The following is a 14,066-nucleotide window of genomic DNA, read 5'->3' as shown; positions in this document are numbered from 1 at the left end:
ATTTGCGCGAAAGTAAAATTATAATGTTATCGCAGAATTTACATATTCATATAACCGAAGAAATTGTACTTTCTTAGTTTCAGACTTAAAGTCGCTTTTCTTCTAAATTGTATGTCAATTGCGTGAGCACTGTACCGCTTAAACCGAAAAACATGAATTTTACTGATTTGAGCGAAAGTCAAATTATATTGTTATTGCAGAATTGACATATTCATATAACCGAAAAATTGTACTTACTTAGTTTTAGAGTTAAAGTCGCTTTTCTTCTAAATTGTATGTAAATTGCGTGAGCACTGTACCGCTTAAACCGAAAAACATGAATTTTACTGATTTGAGCGAAAGTCAAATTATATTGTTATTGCAGAATTGACATATTCATATAACCGAAAAATTGTACCTACTTAGTTTTAGAGTTAAAGTCGATTTGCTTCTAAATTGTATGTTAATTGCGTGAGCACTGTACCGCTTAAGCCGAAAAACATGAATTTTACTGATTTGAGCGGAAGTCAAATTATATTGTTATTGCAGGAGTAACAAATTAATATTACCGAAAAAGTTGCACTCTCTTAGGTTTAGACTAAAAGTCGAATTTCTTGTAAATTGTATGTCAGTTGCGTGAGCACTGTACTGCTTAAGCCGAAAAACATGAATTTTACTGATTTGAACGAAAGTCAAATTATATTGTTATTGCAGGATTAACAAATTTATATTACCGAAAAAGTTGCACTTTCTTAGGTTTAGACTCAAAGTCGATTTTCTTGTAAATTGTATGTCAGTTGTTTAAGCACTGTACTGCTTAAGCCGAAACACATGAATTTTACTGATTTGAGCGAAAGTCAAATTATATTGCTTTTGCAGGATTAACAAATTAATATTACCGAAAAAGTTGCACTTTCTTAGGTTTAGACTCAAAGTCGATTTTCTTGTAAATTGTATGTCAGTTGTTTGAGCACTGTACTGCTTAAGCCGAAACACATGAATTTTACTGAATTGAGCGAAAGTCAAATTATATTGCTTTTGCAGGATTAACAAATTAATATTACCGAAAAAGTTGGACTTTCTTAGGTTTAGACTCAAAGTCGATTTTCTTGTAAATTGTATGTCAATTGCGGCAGCACTGTACTGCTTAAGCCGAAAAACATTAATATTACTGATTTGCGCGAAATTAAATTTATAATATTATTGCAGAATTTACATATTCATACAACCGAAAAAATTGTACTTTCTTAGGTTTAGACTTAAAGTCGATTTGCTTCTAAATTGTATGTTAATTGCGTGAGCACTGTACCGCTTAAGCCGAAAAACATGAATTTTACTGATTTGAGCGAAAGTCAAATTATATTGTTATTGCAGGATTAACAAATTAATATTACCGAAAAAGTTGCACTTTCTTAGGTTTAGACTCAAAGTCGATTTTCTTGTAAATGGTATGTCAGTTGTTTGAGCACTGTACTGCTTAAGCCGAAACACATGAATTTTACTGATTTGAGCGAAAGTCAAATTATATTGCCTTTGCAGGATTAACAAATTAATATTACCGAAAAAGTTGGACTTTCTTAGGTTTAGACTCAAAGTCGATTTTCTTGTAAATTGTATGTCAATTGCGGCAGCACTGTACTGCTTAAGCCGAAAAACATTAATATTACTGATTTGCGCGAAAGTAAAATTATAATGTTATTGCAGAATTTACATATTCATATAACCGAAAAAATTGTACTTTCTTAGTTTTAGACTTAAAGTCGATTTGCTTCTAAATTGTATGTTAATTGCATGAGCACTGTACCGCTTAAGCCGAAAAACATGAATTTTTCTGATTTGAGCGAAAGTCAAATTATATTGTTATTGCAGGATTAACAAATTAATATTACCGAAAAAGTTGCACTTTCTTAGGTTTAGACTCAAAGTCGATTTTCTTGTAAATTGTATGTCAGTTGCGTGAGCACTGTACTGCTTAAGCCGAAAAACATGAATTTTACTGATTTGAACGAAAGGAAAATTATATTGTTATTGCAGGATTAACAAATTAATATTACCGAAAAAGTTGCACTTTCTTAGGTTTAAACTCAAAGTCAATTTTCTTGTAAATTGTATGTCAATTGCGGAAGCACTGTACTGCTTAAGCCGAAAAACATCAATATTACTGATTTGCGCGAAAGTAAAATTATAATGTTATTGCAGAATTTACATAATTATATAACCGAAAAAATTGTACTTTCTTAGTTTTAGACTTAAAGTCGATTTTCTTCTAAATTGTATGTCAATTGCGTGAGCACTGTACCGCCTAAACCGAAAAACATGAATTTTACTGATTTGGCAAAAGTCAAATTATATTGTTATTGCAGAATTGGCATATTCATATAACCGAAAAATTGCACTTTCTTAGTTTTAGACTTAAAGGCGATTTTCTTGTAAATTGTATTTCAGTTGCGTGAGCACTGTAGCGCTTAAGCCGAAAACATGAATTTTACTGATTTGAGCGAAAGTCAAATTATATTGCTTTTGCAGGATTAACAAATTAATATTACCGAAAAAGTTGCACTTTCTTAGGTTTAGACTTAAAGTCGATTTTCTTGTAAAATGTATTTCAGTTGCGTGAGCACTGTAGCGCTTAAGCCGAAAAACATGAATTTTACTGATTTGAGCGAAAGTCAAATTATATTGCTTTTGCAGGATTAACAAATTAGTATTACCGAAAAAGTTGCACTTTCTTAGGTTTAGACTCAAAGTCGATTTTCTTGTAAATTGTATGTCAATTGCGGTAGCACTGTACTGCTTAAGCTGAAAAACATTAATATTACTAATTTGGCAAAAGTCAAATTATATTGTTATTGCAGAATTGACATATTCATATAACCGAAAAATTGCACTTTCTTAGTTTTAGACTTAAAGTCGATTTTCTTGTAAAATGTATTTCAGTTGCGTGAGCACTGTAGCGCTTAAGCCGAAAAACATGAATTTTACTGATTTGAGCGAAAGTCAAATTATATTGCTTTTGCAGGATTAACAAATTAATATTACCGAAAAAGTTGCACTTTTTTAGGTTTAGACTCAAAGTCGATTTTCTTGTAAATTGTATGTCAATTGCGGCAGCACTGTACTGCTTAAGCTGAAAAACATTAATATTACTGATTTGGCAAAAGTCAAATTATATTGTTATTGCAGAATTGACATATTCATATAACCGAAAAAGTTGCACTTTCTTAGGTTTAGACTCAAAGTCGATTTTCTTGTAAATTGTATGTCAATTGCGGCAGCACTGTACTGCTTAAGCCGAAAAACATTAATATTCCTGATTTGGCAAAAGTCAAATTATATTGTTATTGCAGAATTGACATATTCATATAACCGAAAAATTGCACTTTCTTAGTTTTAGACCTAAAGTCGATTTTCTTGTAAATTGTATTTCAGTTGCGTGAGCACTGTAGCGCTTAAGCCGAAAAACATGAATTTTACTGATTTGAACGAAAGGAAAATTATATTGTTATTGCAGGATTAACAAATTAATATTACCGAAAAAGTTGCACTTTCTTAGGTTTAGACTCAAAGTCAATTTTCTTGTAAATTGTATGTCAATTGCGGAAGCACTGTACTGCTTAAGCCGAAAAACATCAATATTACTGATTTGCGCGAAAGTAAAATTATAATGTTATTGCAGAATTTACATAATTATATAACCGAAAAAATTGTACTTTCTTAGTTTTAGACTTACAAGTCGATTTTCTTCTAAATTGTATGTCAATTGCGTGAGCACTGTACCGCCTAAACCGAAAAACATGAATTTTACTGATTTGGCAAAAGTCAAATTATATTGTTATTGCAGAATTGACATATTCATATAACCGAAAAATTGCACTTTCTTAGTTTTAGACTTAAAGTCGATTTTCTTGTAAATTGTATTTCAGTTGCGTGAGCACTGTACTGCTTAAGCCGAAAAACATGAATTTTACTGATTTGAACGAAAGGAAAATTATATTGTTATTGCAGGATTAACAAATTAATATTACCGAAAAAGTTGCACTTTCTTAGGTTTAGACTCAAAGTCGATTTTCTTGTAAATTGTATGTCAATTGCGGTAGCACTGTACTGCTTAAGCTGAAAAACATTAATATTACTGATTTGCGTGAAAGTAAAATTATAATGTTATTGCAGAATTGACATATTCATATAACCGAAAAATTGCACTTTCTTAGTTTTAGACTTAAAGTCGATTTTCTTGTAAATTGTATTTCAGTTGCGTGAGCACTGTAGCGCTTAAGCCGAAAAACATGAATTTTACTGATTTGAGCGAAAGTCAAATTATATTGCTTTTGCAGGATTAACAAATTAATATTACCGAAAAAGTTGCACTTTCTTAGGTTTAGACTCAAAGTCGATTTTCTTGGAAATTGTATGTCAATTGCGGTAGCACTGTACTGCTTAAGCTGAAAAACATTAATATTACTGATTTGGCATAAGTCAAATTATATTGTTATTGCAGAATTGACATATTCATATAACCGAAAAATTGCACTTTCTTAGTTTTAGACCTAAAGTCGATTTTCTTGTAAATTGTATTTCAGTTGCGTGAGCACTGTAGCGCTTAAGCCGAAAAACATGAATTTTACTGATTAGAACGAAAGGAAAATTATATTGTTATTGCAGGATTAACAAATTAATATTACCGAAAAAGTTGCACTTTCTTAGGTTTAGACTCAAAGTCAATTTTCTTGTAAATTGTATGTCAATTGCGGTAGCACTGTACTGCTTAAGCCGAAAAACATCAATATTACTAATTTGCGCGAAAGTAAAATTATAATGTTATTGCAGAATTTACATAATTCTATAACCGAAAAAATTGTACTTTCTTAGTTTTAGACTTACAAGTCGATTTTCTTCTAAATTGTATGTCAATTGCGTGAGCACTGTACCGCTTAAACCGAAAAACAGGAATTTTACTGATTTGAGCGAAAGTCAAATTATATTGTTATTGCAGGATTAACAAATTAATATTACCGAAAAAGTTGCAGTTTCTTAGGTTTAGACTCAAAGTCGATTTTCTTGTAAATTGTATGTCAGTTGTGTGAGCACTGTACTGCTTAAGCCGAAAAACATGAATTTTACTGATTTGAACGAAAGTCAAATTATATTGTTATTGCAGAATTGACATATTCATAAAACCGAAAAATTGCACTTTCTTAGTTTTAGACTTAAAGTCGATTTTCTTGTAAATTGTATTTCAGTTGCGTGAGCACTGTAAACTATAATGTTATGGCAGGATTAACAAATTAATATAAAAAAAAAAAAAAAAATTGAACTTTCTTAGATTGTTACTTAAAGCCGATTTTCTTGTAAACTTTATGTTAATTACTTGAGCGTTGTACCGCTTAGGCCGAAAAACATCAATTTTACTGATTTGCGCGGAAGTAAAATTATATTGTTATTGCAGAATTTACATATTCATATAACCGAAAAAATTGTACTTTCTTAGGTTTAGACTCAAAGTCGATTTTCTTGTAAATTGTATGTCAGTTGCGTGAGCACTGTACTGCTTAAGCCGAAAAACATGAATTTTACTGATTTGAACGAAAGTCAAATTATATTGTTATTGCAGGATTAACAAATTAATATTACCGAAAAAGTTGCACTTTCTTAGGTTTAGACTCAAAGTCGATTTTCTTGTAAATTGTATGTCAATTGCGTAAGCACTGTACCGCTTAAACCGAAAAACATGAATTTTACTGATTCGAGCGAAAGTCAAATTATATTGTTATTGTAGGATTAACAAATTAATATTACCGAAAAAGTTGCACTTTCTTAGGTTTAGACTCAAAGTCGATTTTCTTGTAAATTGTATGTCAATTGCGTAAGCACTGTACCGCTTAAACCGAAAAACATGAATTTTACTGATTCGAGCGAAAGTCAAATTATATTGTTATTGCAGGATTAACAAATTAATATTACCGAAAAAGTTGCACTTTCTTAGGTTTAGACTCAAAGTCGATTTTCTTGTAAATTGTATGTCAGTTGCGTGAGCACTGTACTGCTTAAGCCGAAAAACATGAATTTTACTGATTTGAACGAAAGTCAAATTATATTGTTATTGCAGAATTGACATATTCATAAAACCGAAAAATTGCACTTTCTTAGTTTTAGACTTAAAGTCGATTTTCTTGTAAATTGTATTTCAGTTGCGTGAGCACTGTACCGCTTAAACCGAAAAACATGAATTTTACTGATTCGAGCGAAAGTCAAATTATATTGTTATTGCAGGATTAACAAATTAATATTACCGAAAAAGTTGCACTTTCTTAGGTTTAGACTCAAAGTCGCTTTTCTTCTAAATTGTATGTCAATTGCGTAAGCACTGTACCGCTTAAACCGAAAAACATGAATTTTACTGATTCGAGCGAAAGTCAAATTATATTGTTATTGCAGGATTAACAAATTAATATTACCGAAAAAGTTGCACTTTCTTAGGTTTAGACTCAAAGTCGATTTTCTTGTAAATTGTATGTCAATTGCGGCAGCACTGTACTGCTTAAGCCGAAAAACATGAATTTTACTGATTTGAACGAAAGTCAAATTATATTGTTATTGCAGGATTAACAAATTAATATTACCGAAAAAGTTGCACTTTCTTAGGTTTAGACTCAAAGTCGCTTTTCTTCTAAATTGTATGTCAATTGCGTAAGCACTGTACCGCTTAAACCGAAAAACATGAATTTTACTGATTCGAGCGAAAGTCAAATTATATTGTTATTGCAGGATTAACAAATTAATATTACCGAAAAAGTTGCACTTTCTTAGGTTTAGACTCAAAGTCGATTTTCTTGTAAATTGTATGTCAGTTGCGTGAGCACTGTACTGCTTAAGCCGAAAAACATGAATTTTACTGATTTGAACGAAAGTCAAATTATATTGTTATTGCAGAATTGACATATTCATAAAACCGAAAAATTGCACTTTCTTAGTTTTAGACTTAAAGTCGATTTTCTTGTAAATTGTATTTCAGTTGTGTGAGCACTGTAAACTATAATGTTATGGCAGGATTAACAAATTAATATAAAAAAAGAAAAGAAAAAATTGAACTTTCTTAGATTGTTACTTAAAGCCGATTTTCTTGTAAACTGTATGTTAATTACTTGAGCGCTGTACCGCTTAGGCCGAAAAACATCAATTTTACTGATTTGCGCGGAAGTAAAATTATATTGTTATTGCAGAATTTACATATTCATATAACCGAAAAAATTGTACTTTCTTAGTTTTAGACTTAAAGTCGATTTTCTCTAAATTGTATGTCAATTGCGTGAGCACTGTACTGCTTAAGCCGAAAAACATGAATTTTACTGATTTGAACGAAAGTCAAATTATATTGTTATTGCAGGATTAACAAATTAATATTACCGAAAAAGTTGCACTTTCTTAGGTTTAGACTCAAAGTCGATTTTCTTGTAAATTGTATGTCAGTTGCGTGAGCACTGTACCGCTTAAACCGAAAAACATGAATTTTACTGATTCGAGCGAAAGTCAAATTATATTGTTATTGCAGGATTAACAAATTAATATTACCGAAAAAGTTGCACTTTCTTAGGTTTAGACTCAAAGTCGATTTTCTTGTAAATTGTATGTCAGTTGCGTGAGCACTGTACTGCTTAAGCCGAAAAACATGAATTTTACTGATTTGAACGAAAGTCAAATTATATTGTTATTGCAGAATTGACATATTCATAAAACCGAAAAATTGCACTTTCTTAGTTTTAGACTTAAAGTCGATTTTCTTGTAAATTGTATTTCAGTTGCGTGAGCACTGTACCGCTTAAACCGAAAAACATGAATTTTACTGATTCGAGCGAAAGTCAAATTATATTGTTATTGCAGGATTAACAAATTAATATTACCGAAAAAGTTGCACTTTCTTAGGTTTAGACTCAAAGTCGCTTTTCTTCTAAATTGTACGTCAATTGCGTAAGCACTGTACCGCTTAAACCGAAAAACATGAATTTTACTGATTCGAGCGAAAGTCAAATTATATTGTTATTGCAGGATTAACAAATTAATATTACCGAAAAAGTTGCACTTTCTTAGGTTTAGACTCAAAGTCGATTTTCTTGTAAATTGTATGTCAATTGCGGCTGCACTGTACTGCTTAAGCCGAAAAACATGAATTTTACTGATTTGAACGAAAGTCAAATTATATTGTTATTGCAGGATTAACAAATTAATATTACCGAAAAAGTTGCACTTTCTTAGGTTTAGACTCAAAGTCGCTTTTCTTCTAAATTGTATGTCAATTGCGTAAGCACTGTACCGCTTAAACCGAAAAACATGAATTTTACTGATTCGAGCGAAAGTCAAATTATATTGTTATTGCAGGATTAACAAATTAATATTACCGAAAAAGTTGCACTTTCTTAGGTTTAGACTCAAAGTCGATTTTCTTGTAAATTGTATGTCAATTGCGTGAGCACTGTACTGCTTAAGCCGAAAAACATGAATTTTACTGATTTGAACGAAAGTCAAATTATATTGTTATTGCAGAATTGACATATTCATAAAACCGAAAAATTGCACTTTCTTAGTTTTAGACTTAAAGTCGATTTTCTTGTAAATTGTATTTCAGTTGCGTGAGCACTGTACCGCTTAAACCGAAAAACATGAATTTTACTGATTCGAGCGAAAGTCAAATTATATTGTTATTGCAGGATTAACAAATTAATATTACCGAAAAAGTTGCACTTTCTTAGGTTTAGACTCAAAGTCGCTTTTCTTCTAAATTGTATGTCAATTGCGTAAGCACTGTACCGCTTAAACCGAAAAACATGAATTTTACTGATTCGAGCGAAAGTCAAATTATATTGTTATTGCAGGATTAACAAATTAATATTACCGAAAAAGTTGCACTTTCTTAGGTTTAGACTCAAAGTCGATTTTCTTGTAAATTGTATGTCAATTGCGGCAGCACTGTACTGCTTAAGCCGAAAAACATGAATTTTACTGATTTGAACGAAAGTCAAATTATATTGTTATTGCAGGATTAACAAATTAATATTACCGAAAAAGTTGCACTTTCTTAGGTTTAGACTCAAAGTCGATTTTCTTGTAAATTGTATGTCAGTTGCGTGAGCACTGTACTGCTTAAGCCGAAAAACATGAATTTTACTGATTTGAACGAAAGTCAAATTATATTGTTATTGCAGAATTGACATATTCATATAACCGAAAAAATTGCACTTTCTTAGTTTTAGACTTAAAATCGATTTTCTTGTAAATTGTATTTCAGTTGCGTGAGCACTGTACCGCTTAAGCCGAAAAACATGAATTTTACTGATTTGAGCGAAAGTCAAATTTTATTGCTTTTGCAGGATTAACAAATTAATATTACCGAAAAAGTTGCACTTTCTTAGGTTTAGACTCAAAGTCGATTTTCTTGTAAATTGTATGTCAATTGCGGCAGCACTGTACTGCTTAAGCCGAAAAACATTAATATTACTGATTTGCGCGAAAGTAAAATTATAATGTTATTGCAGAATTTACATATTCATATAGCCGAAAAAATTGTACTTTCTTAGTTTTAGACTTAAAGTCGATTTGCTTCTAAATTGTATGTTAATTGCGTGAGCACTGTACTGCTTAAGCCGAAAAACATTAATATTACTGATTTGCGCGAAAGTAAAATTATAATGTTATCGCAGAATTTACATATTCATATAACCGAAAAAATTGTACTTTCTTAATTTTAGACTTAAAGTCGCTTTTCTTCTAAATTGTATGTCAATTGCGTAAGCACTGTACCGCTTAAACCGAAAAACATGAATTTTACTGATTTGAGCGAAAGTCAAATTATATTGTTATTGCAGAATTGACATATTCATATAACCGAAAAATTGTACTTACTTAGTTTTAGACTTAAAGTCGATTTGCTTCTAAATTGTATGTTAATTGCGTGAGCACTGTACCGCTTAAACCGAAAAACAGGAATTTTACTGATTTGAGCGAAAGTCAAATTATATTGCTTTTGCAGGATTAACAAATTAATATTACCGAAAAAGTTGCACTTTCTTAGGTTTAGACTCAAAGTCGATTTTCTTGTAAATTGTATGTCAATTGCGGCAGCACTGTACTGCTTAAGCTGAAAAACATTAATATTACTGATTTGCGCGAAAGTAAAATTATAATGTTATTGCAGAATTTACATATTCATATAACCGAAAAAATTGTACTTACTTAGTTTTAGACTTAAAGTCGAATTGCTTCTAAATTGTATGTTAATTGCGTGAGAACTCTACCGCTTAAACCGAAAAACAGGAATTTTACTGATTTGAGCGAAAGTCAAATTATATTGTTATTGCAGGATTAACAAATTAATACTACCGAAAAAGTTGCAGTTTCTTAGGTTTAGACTCAAAGTCGATTTTCTTGTAAATTGTATGTCAGTTGTGTGAGCACTGTACTGCTTAAGCCGAAACACATGAATTTTACTGATTTGAGCGAAAGTCAAATTATATTGCTTTTGCAGGATTAACAAATTAATATTAACGAAAAAGTTGGACTTTCTTAGGTTTAGACTCAAAGTCGATTTTCTTGTAAATTGTATGTCAATTGCGGCAGCACTGTACTGCTTAAGCCGAAAAACATTATTATTACTGATTTGCGCGAAAGTAAAATTATAATGTTATTGCAGAATTTACATATTCATATAGCCGAAAAAATTGTACTTTCTTAGTTTTAGACTTAAAGTCGATTTGCTTCTAAATTGTATGTTAATTGCGTGAGCACTGTACCGCTTAAGCCGAAAAACATGAATTTTACTGATTTGAGCGAAAGTCAAATTATATTGTTATTGCAGGATTAACAAATTAATATTACCGAAAAAGTTGCACTTTCTTAGGTTTAGACTCAAAGTCGATTTTCTTGTAAATTGTATGTCAGTTGCGTGAGCACTGTACTGCTTAAGCCGAAAAACATGAATTTTACTGATTTGAACGAAAGTCAAATTATATTGTTATTGCAGGATTAACAAATTAATATTACCGAAAAAGTTGCACTTTCTTAGGTATAGACTCAAAGTCAATTTTCTTGTAAATTGTATGTCAATTGCGGAAGCACTGTACTGCTTAAGCCGAAAAACATCAATATTACTGATTTGCGCGAAAGTAAAATTATAATGTTATTGCAGAATTTACATAATTATATAACCGAAAAAATTGTACTTTCTTAGTTTTAGACTTAAAGTCGATTTTCTTCTAAATTGTATGTCAATTGCGTGAGCACTGTACCGCCTAAACCGAAAAACATGAATTTTACTGATTTGGCAAAAGTCAAATTATATTGTTATTGCAGAATTGACATATTCATATAACCGAAAAAATTGCACTTTCTTAGTTTTAGACTTAAAGTCGATTTTCTTGTAAATTGTATGTCAATTGCGGCAGCACTGTACTGCTTAAGCCGAAAAACATTAATATTACTGATTTGCGCGAAAGTAAAATTATAATGTTATCGCAGAATTTACATATTCATATAACCGAAAAAATTGTACTTTCTTAGTTTTAGACTTAAAGTCGCTTTTCTTCTAAATTGTATGTCAATTGCGTGAGCACTGTACCGCTTAAACCGAAAAACATGAATTTTACTGATTTGAGCGAAAGTCAAATTATATTGTTATTGCAGAATTGACATATTCATATAACCGAAAAATTGTACTTACTTAGTTTTAGACTTAAAGTCGATTTGCTTCTAAATTGTATGTTAATTGCGTGAGCACTGTACCGCTTAAACCGAAAAACAGGAATTTTACTGATTTGAGCGAAAGTCAAATTATATTGCTTTTGCAGGATTAACAAATTAATATTACCGAAAAAGTTGCACTTTCTTAGGTTTAGACTCAAAGTCGATTTTCTTGTAAATTGTATGTCAATTGCGGCAGCACTGTACTGCTTAAGCTGAAAAACATTAATATTACTGATTTGCGCGAAAGTAAAATTATAATGTTATTGCAGAATTTACATATTCATATAACCGAAAAAATTGTACTTACTTAGTTTTAGACTTAAAGTCGATTTGCTTCTAAATTGTATGTTAATTGCGTGAGAACTCTACCGCTTAAACCGAAAAACAGGAATTTTACTGATTTGAGCGAAAGTCAAATTATATTGTTATTGCAGGATTAACAAATTAATATTACCGAAAAAGTTGCAGTTTCTTAGGTTTAGACTCAAAGTCGATTTTCTTGTAAATTGTATGTCAGTTGTGTGAGCACTGTACTGCTTAAGCCGAAACACATGAATTTTACTGATTTGAGCGAAAGTCAAATTATATTGCTTTTGCAGGATTAACAAATTAATATTAACGAAAAAGTTGGACTTTCTTAGGTTTAGACTCAAAGTCGATTTTCTTGTAAATTGTATGTCAATTGCGGCAGCACTGTACTGCTTAAGCCGAAAAACATTAATATTACTGATTTGCGCGAAAGTAAAATTATAATGTTATTGCAGAATTTACATATTCATATAGCCGAAAAAATTGTACTTTCTTAGTTTTAGACTTAAAGTCGATTTGCTTCTAAATTGTATGTTAATTGCGTGAGCACTGTACCGCTTAAGCCGAAAAACATGAATTTTACTGATTTGAGCGAAAGTCAAATTATATTGTTATTGCAGGATTAACAAATTAATATTACCGAAAAAGTTGCACTTTCTTAGGTTTAGACTCAAAGTCGATTTTCTTGTAAATTGTATGTCAGTTGCGTGAGCACTGTACTGCTTAAGCCGAAAAACATGAATTTTACTGATTTGAACGAAAGTCAAATTATATTGTTATTGCAGGATTAACAAATTAATATTACCGAAAAAGTTGCACTTTCTTAGGTATAGACTCAAAGTCAATTTTCTTGTAAATTGTATGTCAATTGCGGAAGCACTGTACTGCTTAAGCCGAAAAACATCAATATTACTGATTTGCGCGAAAGTAAAATTATAATGTTATTGCAGAATTTACATAATTATATAACCGAAAAAATTGTACTTTCTTAGTTTTAGACTTAAAGTCGATTTTCTTCTAAATTGTATGTCAATTGCGTGAGCACTGTACCGCCTAAACCGAAAAACATGAATTTTACTGATTTGGCAAAAGTCAAATTATATTGTTATTGCAGAATTGACATATTCATATAACCGAAAAAATTGCACTTTCTTAGTTTTAGACTTAAAGTCGATTTTCTTGTAAATTGTATGTCAATTGCGGCAGCACTGTACTGCTTAAGCCGAAAAACATTAATATTACTGATTTGCGCGAAAGTAAAATTATAATGTTATTGCAGAATTTACATATTCATATAACCGAAAAAATTGTACTTTCTTAGTTTTAGACTTAAAGTCGATTTGCTTCTAAATTGTATGTTAATTGCGTGAGCACTGTACCGCTTAAGCCGAAAAACATGAATTTTACTGATTTGAGCGGAAGTCAAATTATATTGTTATTGCAGAATTGACATATTCATAAAACCGAAAAATTGCACTTTCTTAGTTTTAGACTTAAAGTCGATTTTCTTGTAAATTGTATTTCAGTTGCGTGAGCACTGTAAACTATAATGTTATGGCAGGATTAACAAATTAATATAAAAAAAGAAAAGAAAAAATTGAACTTTCTTAGATTGTTACTTAAAGCCGATTTTCTTGTAAACTGTATGTTAATTACTTGAGCGCTGTACCACTTAGGCCGAAAAACATCAATTTTACTGATTTGCGCGGAAGTAAAATTATATTGTTATTGCAGAATTTACATATTCATATAACCGAAAAAATTGTTCTTTCTTAGTTTTAGACTTAAAGTCGATTTTCTCTAAATTGTATGTCAATTGCGTGAGCACTGTACTGCTTAAGCCGAAAAACATCAATATTACTGATTTGCACGAAAGTAAAATTATATTGTTATCGCAGAATTTACATAATTATATAACCGAAAAAATTGTACTTTCTTAGTTTTAGACTTAAAGTCGATTTTCTTCTAAATTGTATGTCAATTGCGTGAGCACTGTACCGCTTAAACCGAAAAACATGAATTTTACTGATTCGAGCGAAAGTCAAATT

Source organism: Bactrocera oleae, chromosome X (genome assembly GCF_042242935.1).
Source record: "Bactrocera oleae isolate idBacOlea1 chromosome X, idBacOlea1, whole genome shotgun sequence".
NCBI classification, from domain to species: domain Eukaryota; kingdom Metazoa; phylum Arthropoda; class Insecta; order Diptera; family Tephritidae; genus Bactrocera; species Bactrocera oleae.
The sequence above is the reverse complement of the archived record's forward strand: the minus strand, read 5'-3'. Positions refer to the sequence as shown.